The following is a 16165-nucleotide window of genomic DNA, read 5'->3' as shown; positions in this document are numbered from 1 at the left end:
GTCCTTTTGGGGGTGGGGGTATCTTTTGTTCTGGGACATGCAGGGGAAGTAAGCTCAGATGGGAGGATTTCAGGCATTCAGGAAGTACACGTGTCATGTGTACAAGTTTGGTTTATCTGACCCAGACATGTCACTTTTTTGGCTAAGGATATCTCCGATCCATTTTCAGGGGGATGAACTCATCTAGCTAAGGGACAGAACAGTCCTGGAGGTAGAAGAGCGCTCTCAAGTGCAGTGAGGGCCACTCCGGTTGGCTTCCACAGGCTGGCCTGTGTCGAGCACCCACCGGAAGCCGCCAGCCCACGGAGGGCCCCTGAAGAGACTCATGTTACACGTTTGCTATTTTGGTCTAACAATGCAGGCCCCTTCCGGTTTGGGGAGCTGGTCTCCTGCACTCATCAAGTGCCCAGCTTCGAGAGGCCTCAGAGAGCCAGGGAGCCAGCTTCCAGCTTGAAGGGAGGGAGAAGCTCTCCTGGTTTTAAATCCCCAGCTACATGCCAACCATATCTTGTTGTCAGCAGAGGGGGGACGATCAAGAGGGAGCAATGGAAGCGAACGGAGAGGTGGTAACAAGAGCTAAAATGGATTGCCCTGAAGCTTGCCTTCTCCCCGGAGGCAGGTGGCATTGCCCCCCGGGGAGGGGGGGCTCTGCTCTGCCAAGCCCCGCCTTTGCCACAGGGAGGGCTCCTCGCTTGCAGCCCGTTACAAGCTGGTCAGGGCTTGGAGGTGGTGTCTCCACATCTACTTTGGAACGTCAGAATTTGGACCTCCTTGTCTGACCTCATCTCGTGACTGCTCCAGATGCTCTAAATTCCTCCTTCAGGCCATGAATGGCTCCTTCCCCTTTGCACTCCCAGCCCAGTGGCGGGCACAGAGCAGGCCGGCGGCATGCACCGACAGAACAAGCCCCCGCGGGTAAGAGTCTCATGAAAGGACCAGAGGCCTCGAGGGCGGAGCCCGTCCTCAGTGGGTTGCCTCCTGAGAACTGAGACAACTGCTTCTATTTACAGGGCACTTACCGCCGCCCAGGTTCAGAGCTAAGTGCGTGACACGGTTCTCTCGTTCAATCCCGACACCATCACCTTGGCCCAGGGTAACCTTGCCAGGCCTCCCTTGCAGGGAAGGGACCTGGAGCGCGGGGAGGTGGCTGTACCAGCTTGAACTCACGGAGCTATGGGTGCGGCCCTCTCTCTCACCTCTCCCGGGTGCCCAGTCTGGTGCCCCCTGGAGGGGTAGCTGATGGAGCCAAGCCCTTTGGAACAATGCTTACTTTGATGTCACTGCATTTTTCTAGGGACTCTCCTTCCTTGGGAGATGATCCCGTCATGGGAATTGAACACACCACCAGTAGGCAGCTCCTCTTCAAGGACACAGGTCCTGGAGTGGGACCTTGAAGGAGCAGAAGCAGACTCCCAGGGGAGGCGTTGGGAGGACCTCCAGGTCTTGGGATTGGCCTGCACAGGATGTGTGTGGGGTGCGGGGACGCAGGGGGCCAGGTGGGACATAGCTTGTATCCCCCATATCAATTCTTACTGATGAGCAGAGGCTGCTGGGAACGCGGGGTTGAAGAAGATTCGGAGGACGACAGAGAGCCAGGATCAATTAGCAATGTCAGCCAGGAACGTGGGAGGAAGGGGGTGACCTCCTGCCACAAGCTTGTCATCCCTGGCATCAGGTATGCTTAGAGGACAGTAATACGTGTTAGCTCTTTGACCTCCTGACAGATCCTGATTTGGGGGTGGGGGTGGGGGTGGGGGAACGCACTGCTATTTATTAATTTCTCTTTCGTGGACAATTTCCTGCTCACTCTGACTCACCGGGTGCTGATATCAGCAGGTTTCCTGCTTCTGTTCCGCAGGACCGTCACCTGCCAGAGCCTGGGACCTGCAGGGGAGGCGGTGGGCCCCGCAGTCCCAGGAGGGCCCGGGCGGGAGTCGGGGGGGGGTTGCTGCTGCAAAGCTCCACGGGCCTGAGGAAGACCCTCTTGTCTCCTGCATTTCAAGTGGGTTCCAATGGCCACTGCTGGGAGAGGTCCCATTTCTGCTGAGTCAGGGCTATTTCAGACTCTGTTCACCTGTAATGAGTGAGCTGCTCTGGGAGGCATTACCATACTGGACTTGGGGGCCGCCCACGTAAGGCAAGAGGACAATCTGCAAGCCAGAGGTTATGACTTTTGATCTAAGTGTTGGCTTTGAAATATTTAAAACTCCCCTGGAACCAACCTGGGTCAGTGCTGTCCTTCCTTCTTCTGAGAAAGCGAAAAAGCCAGTCTGGGAGGAAGGAGGCTCTGGGCCGCTTGGCAGGCTGGGAGATCCGTGGGGCCTTTTGGCTAAAGTGAATGAAGCGCAGGTGAGAGCCTGAGTGCACGCAGGTGACGGGCCTCGGGCAGGGCACAGGCCCCCGTGGTCTAAATTCCACAGCGCCCCTCTCCAGCCGAAAAGCAAGAGCCCCGGCCAGCTGGTGGCAGAATGAGACTTCCCAGGTCCCTGGTCCTTTTCATGTTGCTCGTGTTGTATCTTCCCACCTCGTGAGTGTCACCTGACCTACCAGCATGGAAGGCTTTGGAGGTTTTGAACTTGCCCTACATCAAATATGCCCCCTCCTCTGCTCGGGAGAAAACCCTAGCCACTCTGCCACAGACTCAGAGGGCATTTGATTGTCTAGAACACATCAAACAGCCCAACTCTCCCTTGTAAAAGTTTTACAAGAAAATCATTGAAGACCAGAAGGGCTACCCTTCCCCTCTCCTCCTCCTTCACTTTTAAACCCGAACCGATATTCTGGATTCTCACACTTTGCTGTCGGTCGGCCGGCCGGCGAGTGAGAGCGCTGGGCTGGCGGGCGTGCGGCGGTAGAAATCTCGGCCCCCGGATCATTACACTTGCAGGCCACGGCTTGTGGGATCTAGTGATTTGGACATATTTTATTTAACCAGCTTAGTAAAAGGTAATATTCAGCAGCTGTGATCTATAGCAGAATTACAATTTTCAGGGTCAAGGAGGGATTTTGATATTAGGAGGTTGGGCAGAATTGCTATGAAATCTCATGAGCTGTCTTTAAAAATAAATGAGAAAATAGGTTATCCAAGAGTCATTGTAAGGGAAAAATCAATAGGCAGTGTCTATTCACTTGGGCTATCAAAATCCTTGAAATTTGAACAAAAGTTTCACGTTTAGTGTACTGTAGGGTTTGAAATATCGGCGCTGGAGGCTCGGTGGGTACAAACTCATTGTGCTGTGCATCCAAACGAGGCAGGCCTAGTGAAGCAGCTCAGCTGCCTCATAAGATCGGGGGGGGAGTGTCTTGGTGACCAAATTAGGGGGGTATAAGGAGACCCCTGAAGAAAACCATGGCAGGCAGCCCACCCAGAAACATTGAGAAGCACCTGCTGTGCTAGGAGTAGGTGTGGCCTCTGGCTCGGTGCCCCTACCCCTTGTCCAGCACGAGGGGGGATCCCATGTGGCTGTCTTCCTGCCTACACAGTCCACGGCGTCTCTGCCCCCAAGGGGGGAACAAATGATCACTTAATAGGGAACTTCCTGGTGGTGAAATTCTGATTGAGCAGGTCACCTGGGGTGATAGAAGTTGCCTGCATTCATTCATTCATTCGCAATCAATACTTCGTGTGTGTGTGTGTGTGTGTCAAGTATGTTTTCCAGCTTTGCACAGTGGCAGCATCATAACCAATGAGGTTTATCCGAGGAGTGATTATTGCTACTTGAAAACTGTTCTCAGCTGGGTCTCCCAGGATGGCATACCCTTGGCATTGAAGAGGCTCATATCAGCCTGACCAACGGAGGCTGGCCTTGCTCTCCAAGTCTCTCCGTGACTCAATTCCTATGGCAGGCAACTGCCACGTAACTCCTCACTGGCCTCTCAGCTCTGGTTTTGGTTCAGTGCTGTCTTCCAATCTCTGGGGCCATGTCTGACACTCAGTGTTAAAAAAACAATTTGAAAACATTTTTTTAAATGAAAAATCTTTTTAATGAATGAAGACATGAATATCTTCCTTTTACTATTATTAATATAAGGCATTCCGGAGGAATTTTAAGGCCATAATCATGGCAATCTTTAAAGAAAACAAAACAAAAACACCCAAAACTCCCCACCCTCAATATTTGTCCACCACGATGTTACAGGGCAGCTCATTTTACCAAGATGAGGGGTATGGTGATGGCTTATCACATGCCTGGTGGTGCTGTCCATGGGTTACCTAATTGAATCTTCCTATCAGTCCTCAGGGTGCATGGTATTTTCCCTGCTTTACAGTCAAAGAAACAGAAGCTCAGTGAAGAGATGAGTGGATTATTTCAACTCACCAATGAGAGAACCAGAGCTCATATCCAGGTTTGTGGTCACTCTGCAAAGCCATCTCAGGGGACAATTAAAGAAGGGGGGGACCGGTATTCAAAAGCAACCTTGAACATAATCCTTTCAAGTTCCATCATTAAATCAAAAAATGACACTGTCTATATTCACAGGACAGAAATTGTAGCAAAGTACTGAAGATTTATAACTCCCCTTTATTTAGAAAGGGAATGAAAGTAAGATAAATAATTCAAATGCAAAGGGTGGGAATAGCGGACGTTGGATTTAGGCATTTTATTTAACTTATCAAATAATACAGGTTAGTTCGGGAAACAACAATCAACATATGTTACTTGTACTAACGATATGTAGACCCACATTTCCAAGAAAGGTAATGAAAATAAATTACTTTGTGGAATACAGCAAATAAATAGTTTTTTTTTTAAAACAAAAAATAACCCTATGAATATTGGGGGAGGGGGAGTGAGGTTATGGAGGCATTGTGGAGCTAGGGGAAGTTGAAACAAATGCCCGAATGAGATGAAGGAACAGCACGTGTTAATGACAATTAACAGCGGACATTCTAACTCCTTCCCCTCATCCCCTTGGTTTTAGGAGCGATTTCTCCCTATCCCCGAGCCAGGCTCTGAGCACCGCTCCCGACACCCACCGTCTGCGCGATCCAGATAATGTAATCGCAGCATCATTAGGAACCATGAAATCGCAATTCCCCAGGGAAGAAGCGCTATCGTTCAGTTACGCACAGAAGAGCCATTAATTAGCAGATTTCAGTTTAAAGTGACTATGTACTACACGGGTTCTAATCCCACTCTGGAGCAGCTCTCAGGCCTAATGAATTAGCCGGAGGAAGTTGAGCAGGAGCCAGAAGACATCACTCAAAGGGAATTGAAGTGAAATAAGATAAACTTAAAACCACAAAATTTAAAAATGATCAAGAGATCATCCGCTATTGGAGAAAAGCTGTAGGAGAAGCCAAATGGAGGTCATCCGAATTTTCTTCTCTTGAAATGGCACTGTTGAGTATGCTGTTTAGTATCTGGGGGATTCCATTTGAGGCGAGTTGATCTAAACTGACTCATTCATTCATTCATGCCATTCATCCTACAAATGTTCTCTTAAAGTTAACAGCATTTTAGAGAAGATGACAGGCTGCTACTTTGGACACATTCATCCCTTGGACAGGTGAGTCCTCCCACATCAGGCAAGGAAGGTGGAAAGTCGCACTTGGAACCTCCATGACAGTAGCTTTGGAAATGCTTCTGAAAAGGAGATACCTCTTCCTGGAAGGATAAGTGGAATCGGGATTTTTACCATTCTCGAGAAGATGACCCCTCAACCCAAACCTGGTGGGCACCTACCCTCCTGTGTTGGTACCTTTGAAATTCTGGCCTCACCGTTAAATAAAAGGGATGAAATTAGAGATCAATGACCAGTGTTTGCACACTGGCCTCAGCCCTTGGGCTGGCTGACATCTTCCTATCTCACAACTTGCTTGGATTCCAAATATAGAGGCTATTCAGTATGTATGCCAGGGAAGAGGGGTGGCTTTTAGACTGGCGCTTTAGTTCTAGGACATAATACCTATGGACAATACCTGGGGGAGAGTCTGACTTAATGGTTAAACCTACACGAGAGGGGCTGAACCCCTTTTTTAAGAAAGAAGGGCCATGTTCCAAGGCCAAGGGTTGGCACCACAAACTGGCTTCTAAATCCTGTTCATGGGTTTCATCCAAGTGCACCTTCATAATGTGCCGTGAGCAAGGGAGGGGCGAGTGCAAAGTTAATGGTCTGGTTTCCTGATAGGGAAATGGGTGCCCCAGAGGGAAAGTGACTCACCCAGGCAGGACCGGCTCCATAATTTGTGAAATCCAAAGCAAAATGAAAATATGGAGCCCTGTGTTCAGAAAGCAAGAAAGAAATGCTTTTTCATTTCTTTCCTTGTTTCTCTCTCTTGTCATGGTGTTTAAAATTTTCTAGTTAATGTCTTCCAAGTCAGGTCAAAATTTTAAATCACTAGCACAGATTTTACTGTTCTTTTTTTTACTGTTCATTTTCATATTGTGCAACGCCAGTTTTAAAGGCAAATATCAGAATATTTACGTTTGTGGAATCAGCAGTTACACAACCTATTTTGTGGCTTGTTTTGAGAGGGTGCCTCAACCAGAAGAGACAAGAAGACTCAGGCCAGAAGAGACAAGCCAGACTCAGGAACGTTGGCAGAAGGAAGACAGGGCTCCCCGGGGCCTGGGGATTCTCTCTGGGGGAGGTCAAACCCTCAGGGCGCTGGCCCCTGCCTTGTGACTTGGGCATGCACTTGCCCTCCGGCCTGGGGATCAGGATTCTTTCCTTCCCAGAGGCTGGACGGATGGGTTGTGCCCCAGGCCTGGAACAGGAGGTCAAGGTAGGCATGTCCCTCTTCTGCAGGGTCCCTGCCCCAATCCTCAGCAGATGGGCAACCCCAAGGGCAGGGCAACCTTGGTGCCAGGATGCATTAGGCATACCCGGTGCCTGCATCGGGGTGGATTAGAGGCTCGCGCCCCCCCCCCCCACTAAATGTGCCCTGATGCTGCCAGCATAGGGCGGGGCCTGCAGCTGCCATGCCCCACCCAAGATGCCATGCGCTGCACCTGTCCAACCTTTGACCCTCCCCCTGCCTGAGCCCAGGTTGGGGGCAGGTTGGCAGCAGTGGCTGAGTGGAGGTTGGGGTGGGAAGGCCGAGTGGAACTGGGGTGCCAGGGGGCTGAGCATCAGACCCCAGAAGCAGGGAGTTGGTGGGAGGCAGGACTGCATGGGAGCCATGGCTCTAAGCTCCCCATTCTTGGTCCGCATTGTCTCCCTGAACTTCATTTACAAAACGCAATTATGAAGATAAAATTATCATGAATTTCAACATGGCGACTGTACAGCATTAAGCCCGCAGTGTGGGGCCCTTCTGAAGGTGGGGTCGCCTGGACTGCACTGCACAGCCCGTGCCGGCAGCCCTGCATCCAAGAGCACTCAGAAGCTCAGTGCACCAAATCTCCTGCTCTTCTAGGACGTTCTACACACCAGGGGCTGCCATCTTACCCCAAGGCTTTGGCCCTCACATGGTTAGGAACATTCCCTTTTCTCTGCCATGGATGACTGGAGTTGGCAGAGGCCGACCTTCCTAAGACTTTCCAACCAACTTTCCCATTTGCCAGATGAGGAACCGAAGCCCCGAGCAGGCTCTGACTTGTCACCATGAGGCCACATGCCAGGCTGGTGGCATGGAAGGGCCCAGAGCTCTGAGTACCTCCGGCCTGGAAGATGCCAGACTCTGGGAAAAGAGAGCAGCCTCGTGGGGTCTCCCTGCCAGGCTGTTCCTGGGTGCGCATACGCGGCCACCACCGCCACCAGAACCCAGAGCGTGTCAGGGCCTCCCCCAGCTCTAAAGCAGCGTCCCCTTAGCATCAGCAGCCGAGGTGTTTGCCAGAGGCCTCTGGGCTCAGCGTCGGGGGAGGGGGACTCCAATTTTCAATTGTTTCTCACAAGATTCTTTTGCTAGTGATGGTGGACTTGAGCACGAAAACGCCTTTCCCCGGGGAGGCTAGTAGCTCAGCTGAGGGGACACCCAGGGTGTCCTCTGTCAGTCCTCAAGAGAGAAAAGATCTGACATTCAGGGAAAAAATGATCACAGCCAATGGGGATGGAACCGAGTTTTTCTGTGCATGTTGGGGTTTAAAAAGAATGTAATGGAGGAACGTTAGCCCCGTGGTGTGAAGGCCAGCACTAACAAAGAGGCTCCGTGGCTGGGCCGTGGCTTCCAGAATGTGGTGCTGTCTGAGTTACATCTCCTTGTGCAGAGGACAGAAGCCTGAGTAGAGGCTGAAGACCTGGAGTCCATTCCTGGCTCCGCCACCCATTTGCTGGGTGGTTTCGAGCAAAGACTCATTCCCTCTCTGTGCCCCATCTCCCCATGTGAACAAGCAGTTTGGCCAAAATGGTTCCTAAATCCTGTGCAGCTAGAGGGTTCTGTGAATCTGAGCCCATCCACCTGGTTGGCTTTTGCCATCCAAACCGTCGTCAAGGTGGCCAGCCCAGAGTTCAAAGGACACGGGTCCCACATTTCCTCCTTTCCAACCCCGCTCTCCCTGGCTCTGTGGGTTTTGTCTCCCCCCACGGGAGCTCAGGGAGGTCCATTTGGAGGCCAGTACCCTGTGGCAGGCTTTGCCGGGATGCCCAGGCTCCTCCCGTCCCTGGATCAAAGTTTCTCCACTGTCTGGGGGCTGGTGGTGGGGGAGGGTGACCCATCAGCCTCGTACCCAAATCTGGATTCTGCTTCTATTTTCCCCTTTCTGCATGGGGGACAGAGAGAGAAGAAGGAGAGAGAAGCCTTTGAAAAAACGTCTCCTGCTCCATCGTTCAGCAATTCACCTCGCCGCCGAGCCCAGTGACACTCCCGTGGTGCACCTCTTAGCCACTCGGCAACTTTTTTCCCTTTTATGATATTTTGGGTTTCTGATTGCCTGCCAAGTCGAACCTTTATCATTTAATAAGCAGAAAAAAGGAAGAAAGAAAAAAGAAAAAAAGGAAAAAAAAATCCTCTAAGTCAGTCCCAATCTAAAGGGTCCCCATTCCTGTCCCCTGCCTCTCTGGGGCTGGTCCTGGATACGGAGCCAGTGCTCATGGGGACTCAACCACTTGCAGGCAAAATGTCAACTCTACTCTACTCCAGTGGGGCCATTTTGCACATGTAGTCGTGGGAACTGCAAGGAGGAAGGAACACACAGGACTAGAGGGCGTGGCAAGGATTTGTGGAGGTGGGGCTTTGACCTTGGGGGCCGTGGTGGGAGGTGGCAGGGGCGTGGGCAGCGCCGCAGGATTTCCAGCCCCCGGAGAGTGACCTGCCTGAGAGCAGAGAGCAAGGCCAGGCTCTGGGGACGAAAACAGCTGTCCCACCTGCAGCCCCAGGGCTATGGGGCTGTTGCGCTTGTTTTCGCACCTCGCTTCTTCACCACGTGTCTTTGGAGCCTGGAACATGGTAAGGAGCCATGGGGGGACGGGGGGCGGGGTGCATGGATGAGGAGGAGACAGGAATCAAGCAGAGACAGTCTCTGAGCGCCACGATGTCCCTGCTGTGCTGAAACCCCTGGATGGGGCAGTGTGCGGAGGGGCTGCCCGGGGCATAAGCCATCAGGTTTGGTCTCTTCCCCAAATGCCTTGGCCTCCTCATCTCAGCAGGGTTGGGAGGGGAGCAGGCTGGAGCAGGAGCTCCCCAAGGAAAGCAATTGGCTGGAACCCACTGTCTACTGTCCTAACCACCCCCCTCACCCCCCCGCCTTCCTGCCTTCTCTCCTCCTCCTCCTCAGCAAGGCCACTGCTGTGGGACGTACCAGGGGAACCTCACCCAGTTATCTTGCCTTGGCCGAGCCCATGTGTTCTCTGACCTGAGTGGTCCTGGGCCCGGGGGCCAGGGTGTGTGTGGGCTTCTCCGGCAAGGCTGTGCCCCCCGGTAACACATTCCTTACCCAAAAAGGCAGCTGATCCCAGGAGAAACCACCAGGGAGCTGGTCCCAGGCAACCAAGGTCTCCTTCCCTTCTGCCCCCTTCTCCCAAAGACCACTGACTGCTCCTTGCCATGGTGGGTCTTGCCTCCCCTAAATCTGCCTTCAAGAAAGGGGGAGACAGTTCACCCAGAGGGATCAGTTGTTGATGGGACTGAAGCTGACCAGGGGAAGAAGAAGCTGCATTTTGCCAGGGCTCAAGGTCACCCACCAAAGGAATGGACTTTAGAGGTGGGATTTCAGCTGGTGGGATTCACCAGCTTACCAGTGTTCCTGTGCAGAGACCTGGCTCATCTTACAATTGTACATGGCTTAGAGGACCAAGGCCTGGGTCACCTCCTGTGTCCAGAAGACATGGGAACATGGAAGGGGATAATGTGTTTTGAGCCTCAGGGTGTGGGGCTGTCGGGCTTCAGGCCCTGTGCATTTAGCATCCTATGGCTGAGGCTTCTCTACTGAATTTAACAACAACCCCATTCCCCCCAAACATGACGGATTTGGCCACATTCTCGGCTCCTCTCTCTCTGATGGTGTTAAGATGGAAAATTAACAGGCACACGCAGTACAGCATGCCAAGGTGCTTAGCCCAGTGCCGGGCATGCGGGAGGCCTCTGAGAGTGTCAGCGGAGGGCGCCCCTGTGGCCTGGGTCTTTGGCAGAACCTTCCGGAGAGAAGCTGGAGCCTGAGGATGTATTTCATTCTCAACTCTGTGGGGCCTCATCATCCAAAAAACATTTCTATCCAACTCAGGTACTTTTTCTTGGCAAAATAAGTTAAAAACAAAAAAGTTGAGGCAATAAAGCAGCACTGAGCTGGAGAAGGGCCTTGCCCCCACCCCGGCCCCCCAGTACTGTCCCCTCCTGAGCACACCTGGGGAAGCTGAGGGGTGGGGGAAGGAGGGGGCTGCGCTGAACGGCGCTGTCCTGCCCCCAGGAAAAGTCCAGGCAGCTCTCAGTGGAGCCGTGTGCACAGCGGATCAATACGGGCTTCGGGCCGCTGAGCTATTATTCACGCCAAAGGGCCTTGTTTGGATGAAGGGAAGGAGGGGGTGCACGAGTTCACAGAATCACAGTCTAGAGCTCTGCTGCTTGGCATTTCCCCCTCTCTCTGTGATGCCTTCGTTATTTATGTAGCACGAGTAATGAGGTGATTCAGGATGAGGAAGTGCTTCTCCCACAGCATGCTGGGAGCTCCTTGAGGCATGACAACAGAGGCTGTGTGGGATTTGGGCCGGGGGTCCTGGGAGACAGGCACCCTGTCTTTCCCCACCTTTGGCGCCTCCTGAAGGAGGCCAATAATGGGCCCAGGGTGGCACAAAGTGGGGCCTAACGCCAGTGCCCTTCTCTCTTACCTATCTCCGGGGATGAGTCCCACTAATCATTTCTTGTCCCCTGGGGCTGGGAATCCATCCTTAACCCATACACCATCTATTCCTCACCTCCTCACACATTCCCAACCCACTTGTCCTGTCATTTTGGGTTTGTGCCACCATCTTGTTTTTGCCCAACTTGCCTCTGGTAAGAGGGCTTTGGAACATTCCCCTTATTACTGACCTAGAATCCTAATGGACATGGGCAGTCTCTCTTAGCATTCCCTGGGTCTTGGCTCCTCTACCACAGAAGAGGACCCTATATCCAGCCTTGGCTCCAATCACATACACTATTCTCCTGCCTGCACCTGGCAGCTCTTGGTTACCCTGCAATGTCTCCTTTCTTGGGGAGTATCCTGTGGCTTTAAGAACTTCTCTGAGCTGTCCACACAGTCCCCTGCCCCATTTTTAAAAGGCTGACATCGTGTCTAAGAGCTACCTGACAAGTCACAAGATGTGGATGGCCCCTGGCAGACATACTGGTTTGAGCCCAATGGGCTGCAGGCAAAGCCATCTAAACAAGAATGTTTCCTGGAGTCTGGCTTAAGGTTAGTGAATTATAGCATAGGATGAGGTCCAGTTTGAGGGTTGGTGGCTCATCTCAGGCAACCAGGGTCTCTGGGAGTCAGACTGGGGATGGCTTACCACAAAGCCTTCCTTCCTTTTGGAGAAACGACTCTGAGCCTGTCTTTTGCTGAGGTGTGGAGTCCATTCCGAAGGTGGTAAGTTGTCATGTGGCTAATTTGGAACAGACTGAAATAGAGACCTGAGACCCCTTAGACCCTGGTGTGTGGACCATTTCTATGCCCATGGTGATGTCTGAAGCTTAGGGCAGGCCTCGCTTGGCTCCCACCTGCTGGACCCGCCCCTCCTATGCCACAGCTCCTGCTGGGACCATCTGTCCTTGGGGGGAGGGGGTGATGCTGAGAGATGGTGGCTGAGCAAGGGACATGCGCCATCTCTCCCCTTCACATCCATGGAGTGGCCGCCCAAGGAGGTCTGTCTTTCTAGGGACGGGTGGGTGGGAGTAAAGCAGGTTGGCGGAAAAGTACTCCTCGTTCCCTGTTATTGACCGGAACACCCCAGCCCTGCAGTACCAGTGGACCAGGCCTCTGAGAGTAGCTTCCATGGCTCTGTGAAACTCATCGGATCAAACAAGGAGATCAGATGCCGCCAGACGTTCGGGCATGGAGAATGCCACTGACCTCAGACCCCGAATGACGATGATGACGATGATGATGATGGAGCTTTTCCCCTCAAAGCTCAGAGCCCGTGGAAAAGCTAATGATTTCACCAACGGCAAGTCACAGAAAGGAAAAAAGATAGAAGGTCAATCCCAGCAAAGCATTGCTCCTATTGTCTCTTAGGGAAGCGCTGTTTGCAATGAGCTCATTGACTACACAGAGACGCCCCATCACACGCTCCCCACACCAGCCGACTGGATGCACAAGTGTTCCTTTAAGAAATCCCTACTTACTCTCCAGACCACAGTCCTCCAACCACACACTCAGCTAGTGGAGGAGACAAGTGGACCAGAGACAGGGGACTCACAGAGGTTCCTTTGAGACCAGCCCCAGCCACAACCAACCAACCGTCCTTGGCTCTGGATCTGCATTTCTCCCAGGAAAGCCACCTCCACTCCCAAGCACCGAGTGCCCCACCAGGCTAGCAGTTCAAACCAAAGAGACAAGGAAATCATTGCTTGTAGTTAATTCTCAACTACGTAGACAAATGGCTATAAATATTTATGATGGGAAATTTCATTATTTAAAAATTCGGCTCTAAATTTCCAGCTAACTCCATGAAGAATGCCTGCTGAACAGGTTGCAAATTAAGAACAATTATTTTTCTCTTCTGCATTTGAATAGAACTTACAGCTAAAGTCATTTAAAGGGGTTAACATCAACCTTAATTAAATATTAAAGTGTGCTGTACCTGCTATTGTTGCCCCCTCGAATAAGATATAACCTATTTTTGACAAGTTTTCATCTTTCTCTGTGGAAGACGCTACATGAAATCAAATCAGTGGCAAAGAGGAGAGTAATGAATAATCTATTTCATATTCCAACAGTACCCAGAGCTCAGGAGTGGAAAAATATTCAGTCAGATGATGGCAAGAGGCTGCATGGGTACCACCTGACACAGCTAATGTTTAAATAATAATAATAATAATAATAATAAGCGATAAACAAATCATTAGCCCTTAACGGTTGTTTAATGCAATTTGTTAATGAACGTAATGGCGGGGACTAATAAGGAAAGAAAATAAAACCGTCTAAACAGGCGCCAAGTTGCTGGCGATGCGCAATTATTTCCTTGTCAAGTTTTTATGATTTAATGAGCCCCTCTGGGACTGACGGCTGTCAGTCAGTCGTGACTTTTTGACACCATTACAACTTCAAATACAGCAGCAGGCAGGCTGTTTTCCTCGGATTTGAAATACTGAAATGATCTGACAGTTTTAAAGAAAAGATGGGCAAAAAAAAAAAAAAAGAGGAGAGAGGGAGAGAAAGACAGTTGCTTTCCTTTCTTTCTTTCCACCCCCTTCCCTTATTCTACGGGGTGGATAATCTCTGGATGCTGTTTGGTAATGAAAATCCAATCACTGAGGTCATTATCTGATGAGGTTTTTGGAACAGGCAGGCTTTTTTCCCCCTCTTTATTTCCTTACTTAATGATAACCCTCAATGGGCTTGCCCCGCATGGGACGGCCAGAGCCGCACAATTTTGTTCACCATTAATTTCAGCCTTTGAAGCTCAGGGCTCAGAAGCCGTAGCAAAGCAAACCCCCCACCAAGCTGGTTCCAAAATAAGACAATCCAGCCTGCCTTAAACAGAATAGCAAATGGCCTCCCAGCCCAGGCCTGGCGGCTGACGTCAAGCCCAGTGCATCTGCAGGCATTCGCCTTCAACACGGAACATTTAAAACTCTTTACAACTTAAGAGACTTTAATTAAATTGCTTTTGATTCCGGAGCAGGGTAGCATCCACTGTGTTTATTCGGTCGGGGAAACTGTTTAGTCTGCATGAATTTTAGATGGCAAGGGCTTCCTCCTCCTCGTCCTCCTCCGAGTCCTCGCCTTCACCCCCCCATCCCACCTTCCTTCTGAACATCATCATTAGCACACGTGCCCAACCGTAGAAATAAGTCCTCGATCAAAGTCTACGGGTTAAGTTCCTAGAACCTTTCACAGATCTGGACCTGCTTCACCTCGGTGGGCTTTTCCCCTTCCCTGGTGGAGCAGCGAAGTGGGGAGAAAACTGTGTCCCCGCCGGGCTCCTGCGCATTTCTCCTCCAGCACCCGGGAGGGCCACGCAGGGGTTCGGGGGACTTCAGAGCAGCTTCTTACAAAGCGCCCACTGTCAGGCTCCCTTCTCCAGGTGGGCTGGACGGGGCTGTCAGGCCAAGGGTTATCTGTTCCGATACTCTCACTCTCGAGGCTGAATTGGGGCAAAATCTCAGGCAAGAGCCGATAAAGAGACAGAACTGGCAAGTAAAAAGCCACTGAGGGGTGAGCAGTGCATTACCTCCCCATTTCATCTACTTCAACACGAACACAGGGTTTTACTGAAATATTTAGGAGCCAGCGCACTGGTTTAGATGATCAGATCAACCTGGCTTGCTGGGTGGCCCGGGGAAGCGGCGTGAGGCGTAGGTAGAGAGCTGGTTATACACTTTGGCTAAGAACAACAGTTCCAAAAGCAGCTACCCGAGAGGCTGGTGTAATACTTCCCCGCCATTCGTGTTTCAGAACGAGAAGGAGGTTGTCTGTTTGTTTCCTCCTCTTTAATGGTTTCTCCAGTGTGTTCAGCATGTACAGAATTCCGTTATCGGAATAAAAGAATCTTGCTGAGATAGATCCCTTAAGCTGATAGGAAAATTCGCACTGCCTTCCCACTCCTTCACTGTCCTACTTCGCTCGGCCAAAATCCCATACCATCCCTGCGAGGTAAAGGCCACAGCTTTATGTACACAATACTAAATGATTTATCTGGACACATGTAGGCCCTGGCTAAGTGCGCTAAGTGCGATTTCTCTGGTAGATTTTGCCATTCTGCATTTCCTCTCTAAACCATAACTGTTCTTTTCTGAGTTGGGGGGAAAAAAAACATAAAAATAAAGTGCTGCATCCAGGTGATCTCGATCTACAGGCACAGGTGGTTAGCATTTTTGGGGGGAGAGAACAGGTTTGCTTTTCAAGGATTCAAAGCTTCCAATTATATTCAAAAGATAGTACGGACCTTGGAAGTGCCTATGAAGTCTTAAGAAAAACACATTTTGCTTTATGACTAGGGGGAAAATGACCTCAGCTTGGGGCAACCTTAAGCCTGATCATAAATGAACTCATTTTGAACGCAATTCCCGGTTACCTCGGACAGAAAGAAACCAAAGGAAATCACAAAGCACGTCAGAGGTTTGAATACACAGTGAACTCAGGAAGGCTGTGCTAACATTTTTTTGTAGAAAATCCAAGCCGTCCTTGTAATATGCTGCAACCCCTTATTCTTTGAAAGGAGGTTAGTGAACGTTTTCCATGAAGTTTATTTCTAGTGGATCATCCTATAGAACTCTACCATATTTATAATCACATTTGAAATTTCACACTGACGGACTCATGTTCTTGCTCTTCCTGAAATATTCATGTTCTCTTACATACTGGAATGGATGTGGAGAGAGCCTTGTCAGACCTTTTGCTTGTATGAGGGCTGCTTTTGGCAGTGAAGATATTAAAACCGAAAGGATGCCGAGATGCTTACACAGGTCAGGGGAGAGGAGGTCACAATTAAATATCGTGCCAGGGCTCACTTTGCCAGCAAATTCTGGAGACTATGGGATTTGGGGAAGGTAAGGAAATATTTCATGTAGCCAGTAATCAAAGTTGTGAAAAGTGGATCTTGGGCAGGCTCAGCAAAAATATTCTTGGCTGTAAAAAAAAAAAAA

At 50.7% G+C, this 16165-nt stretch overlaps 1 protein-coding gene and 1 pseudogene across 1 annotated transcript in view; one reads left to right on the top strand and one right to left on the bottom strand.

Moving 5' to 3' along the window:
- The first annotated feature begins 3657 nt into the window (after positions 1-3657).
- Positions 3658-3787, top strand: LOC117998838 (annotated as a pseudogene).
- Positions 3788-4583: 796 nt separating this feature from the next.
- Positions 4584-16165, bottom strand: part of VTI1A (vesicle transport through interaction with t-SNAREs 1A) — a 359448-nt gene continuing 347866 nt past the window's right edge. The window contains exon 10 of the mRNA XM_035029052.1: positions 4584-16148. The gene's annotated coding sequence lies outside the window, so the exon portion shown is untranslated. The remainder of the gene's footprint in view (positions 16149-16165) is intronic.

This window comes from Mirounga leonina, unplaced genomic scaffold, assembly GCF_011800145.1.
Source record: "Mirounga leonina isolate KUSES-001 unplaced genomic scaffold, KU_Mleo_1.0 Mir_114, whole genome shotgun sequence".
Classification (NCBI taxonomy): domain Eukaryota; kingdom Metazoa; phylum Chordata; class Mammalia; order Carnivora; family Phocidae; genus Mirounga; species Mirounga leonina.
The sequence above is the reverse complement of the archived record's forward strand: the minus strand, read 5'-3'. Positions and strand labels throughout refer to the sequence as shown.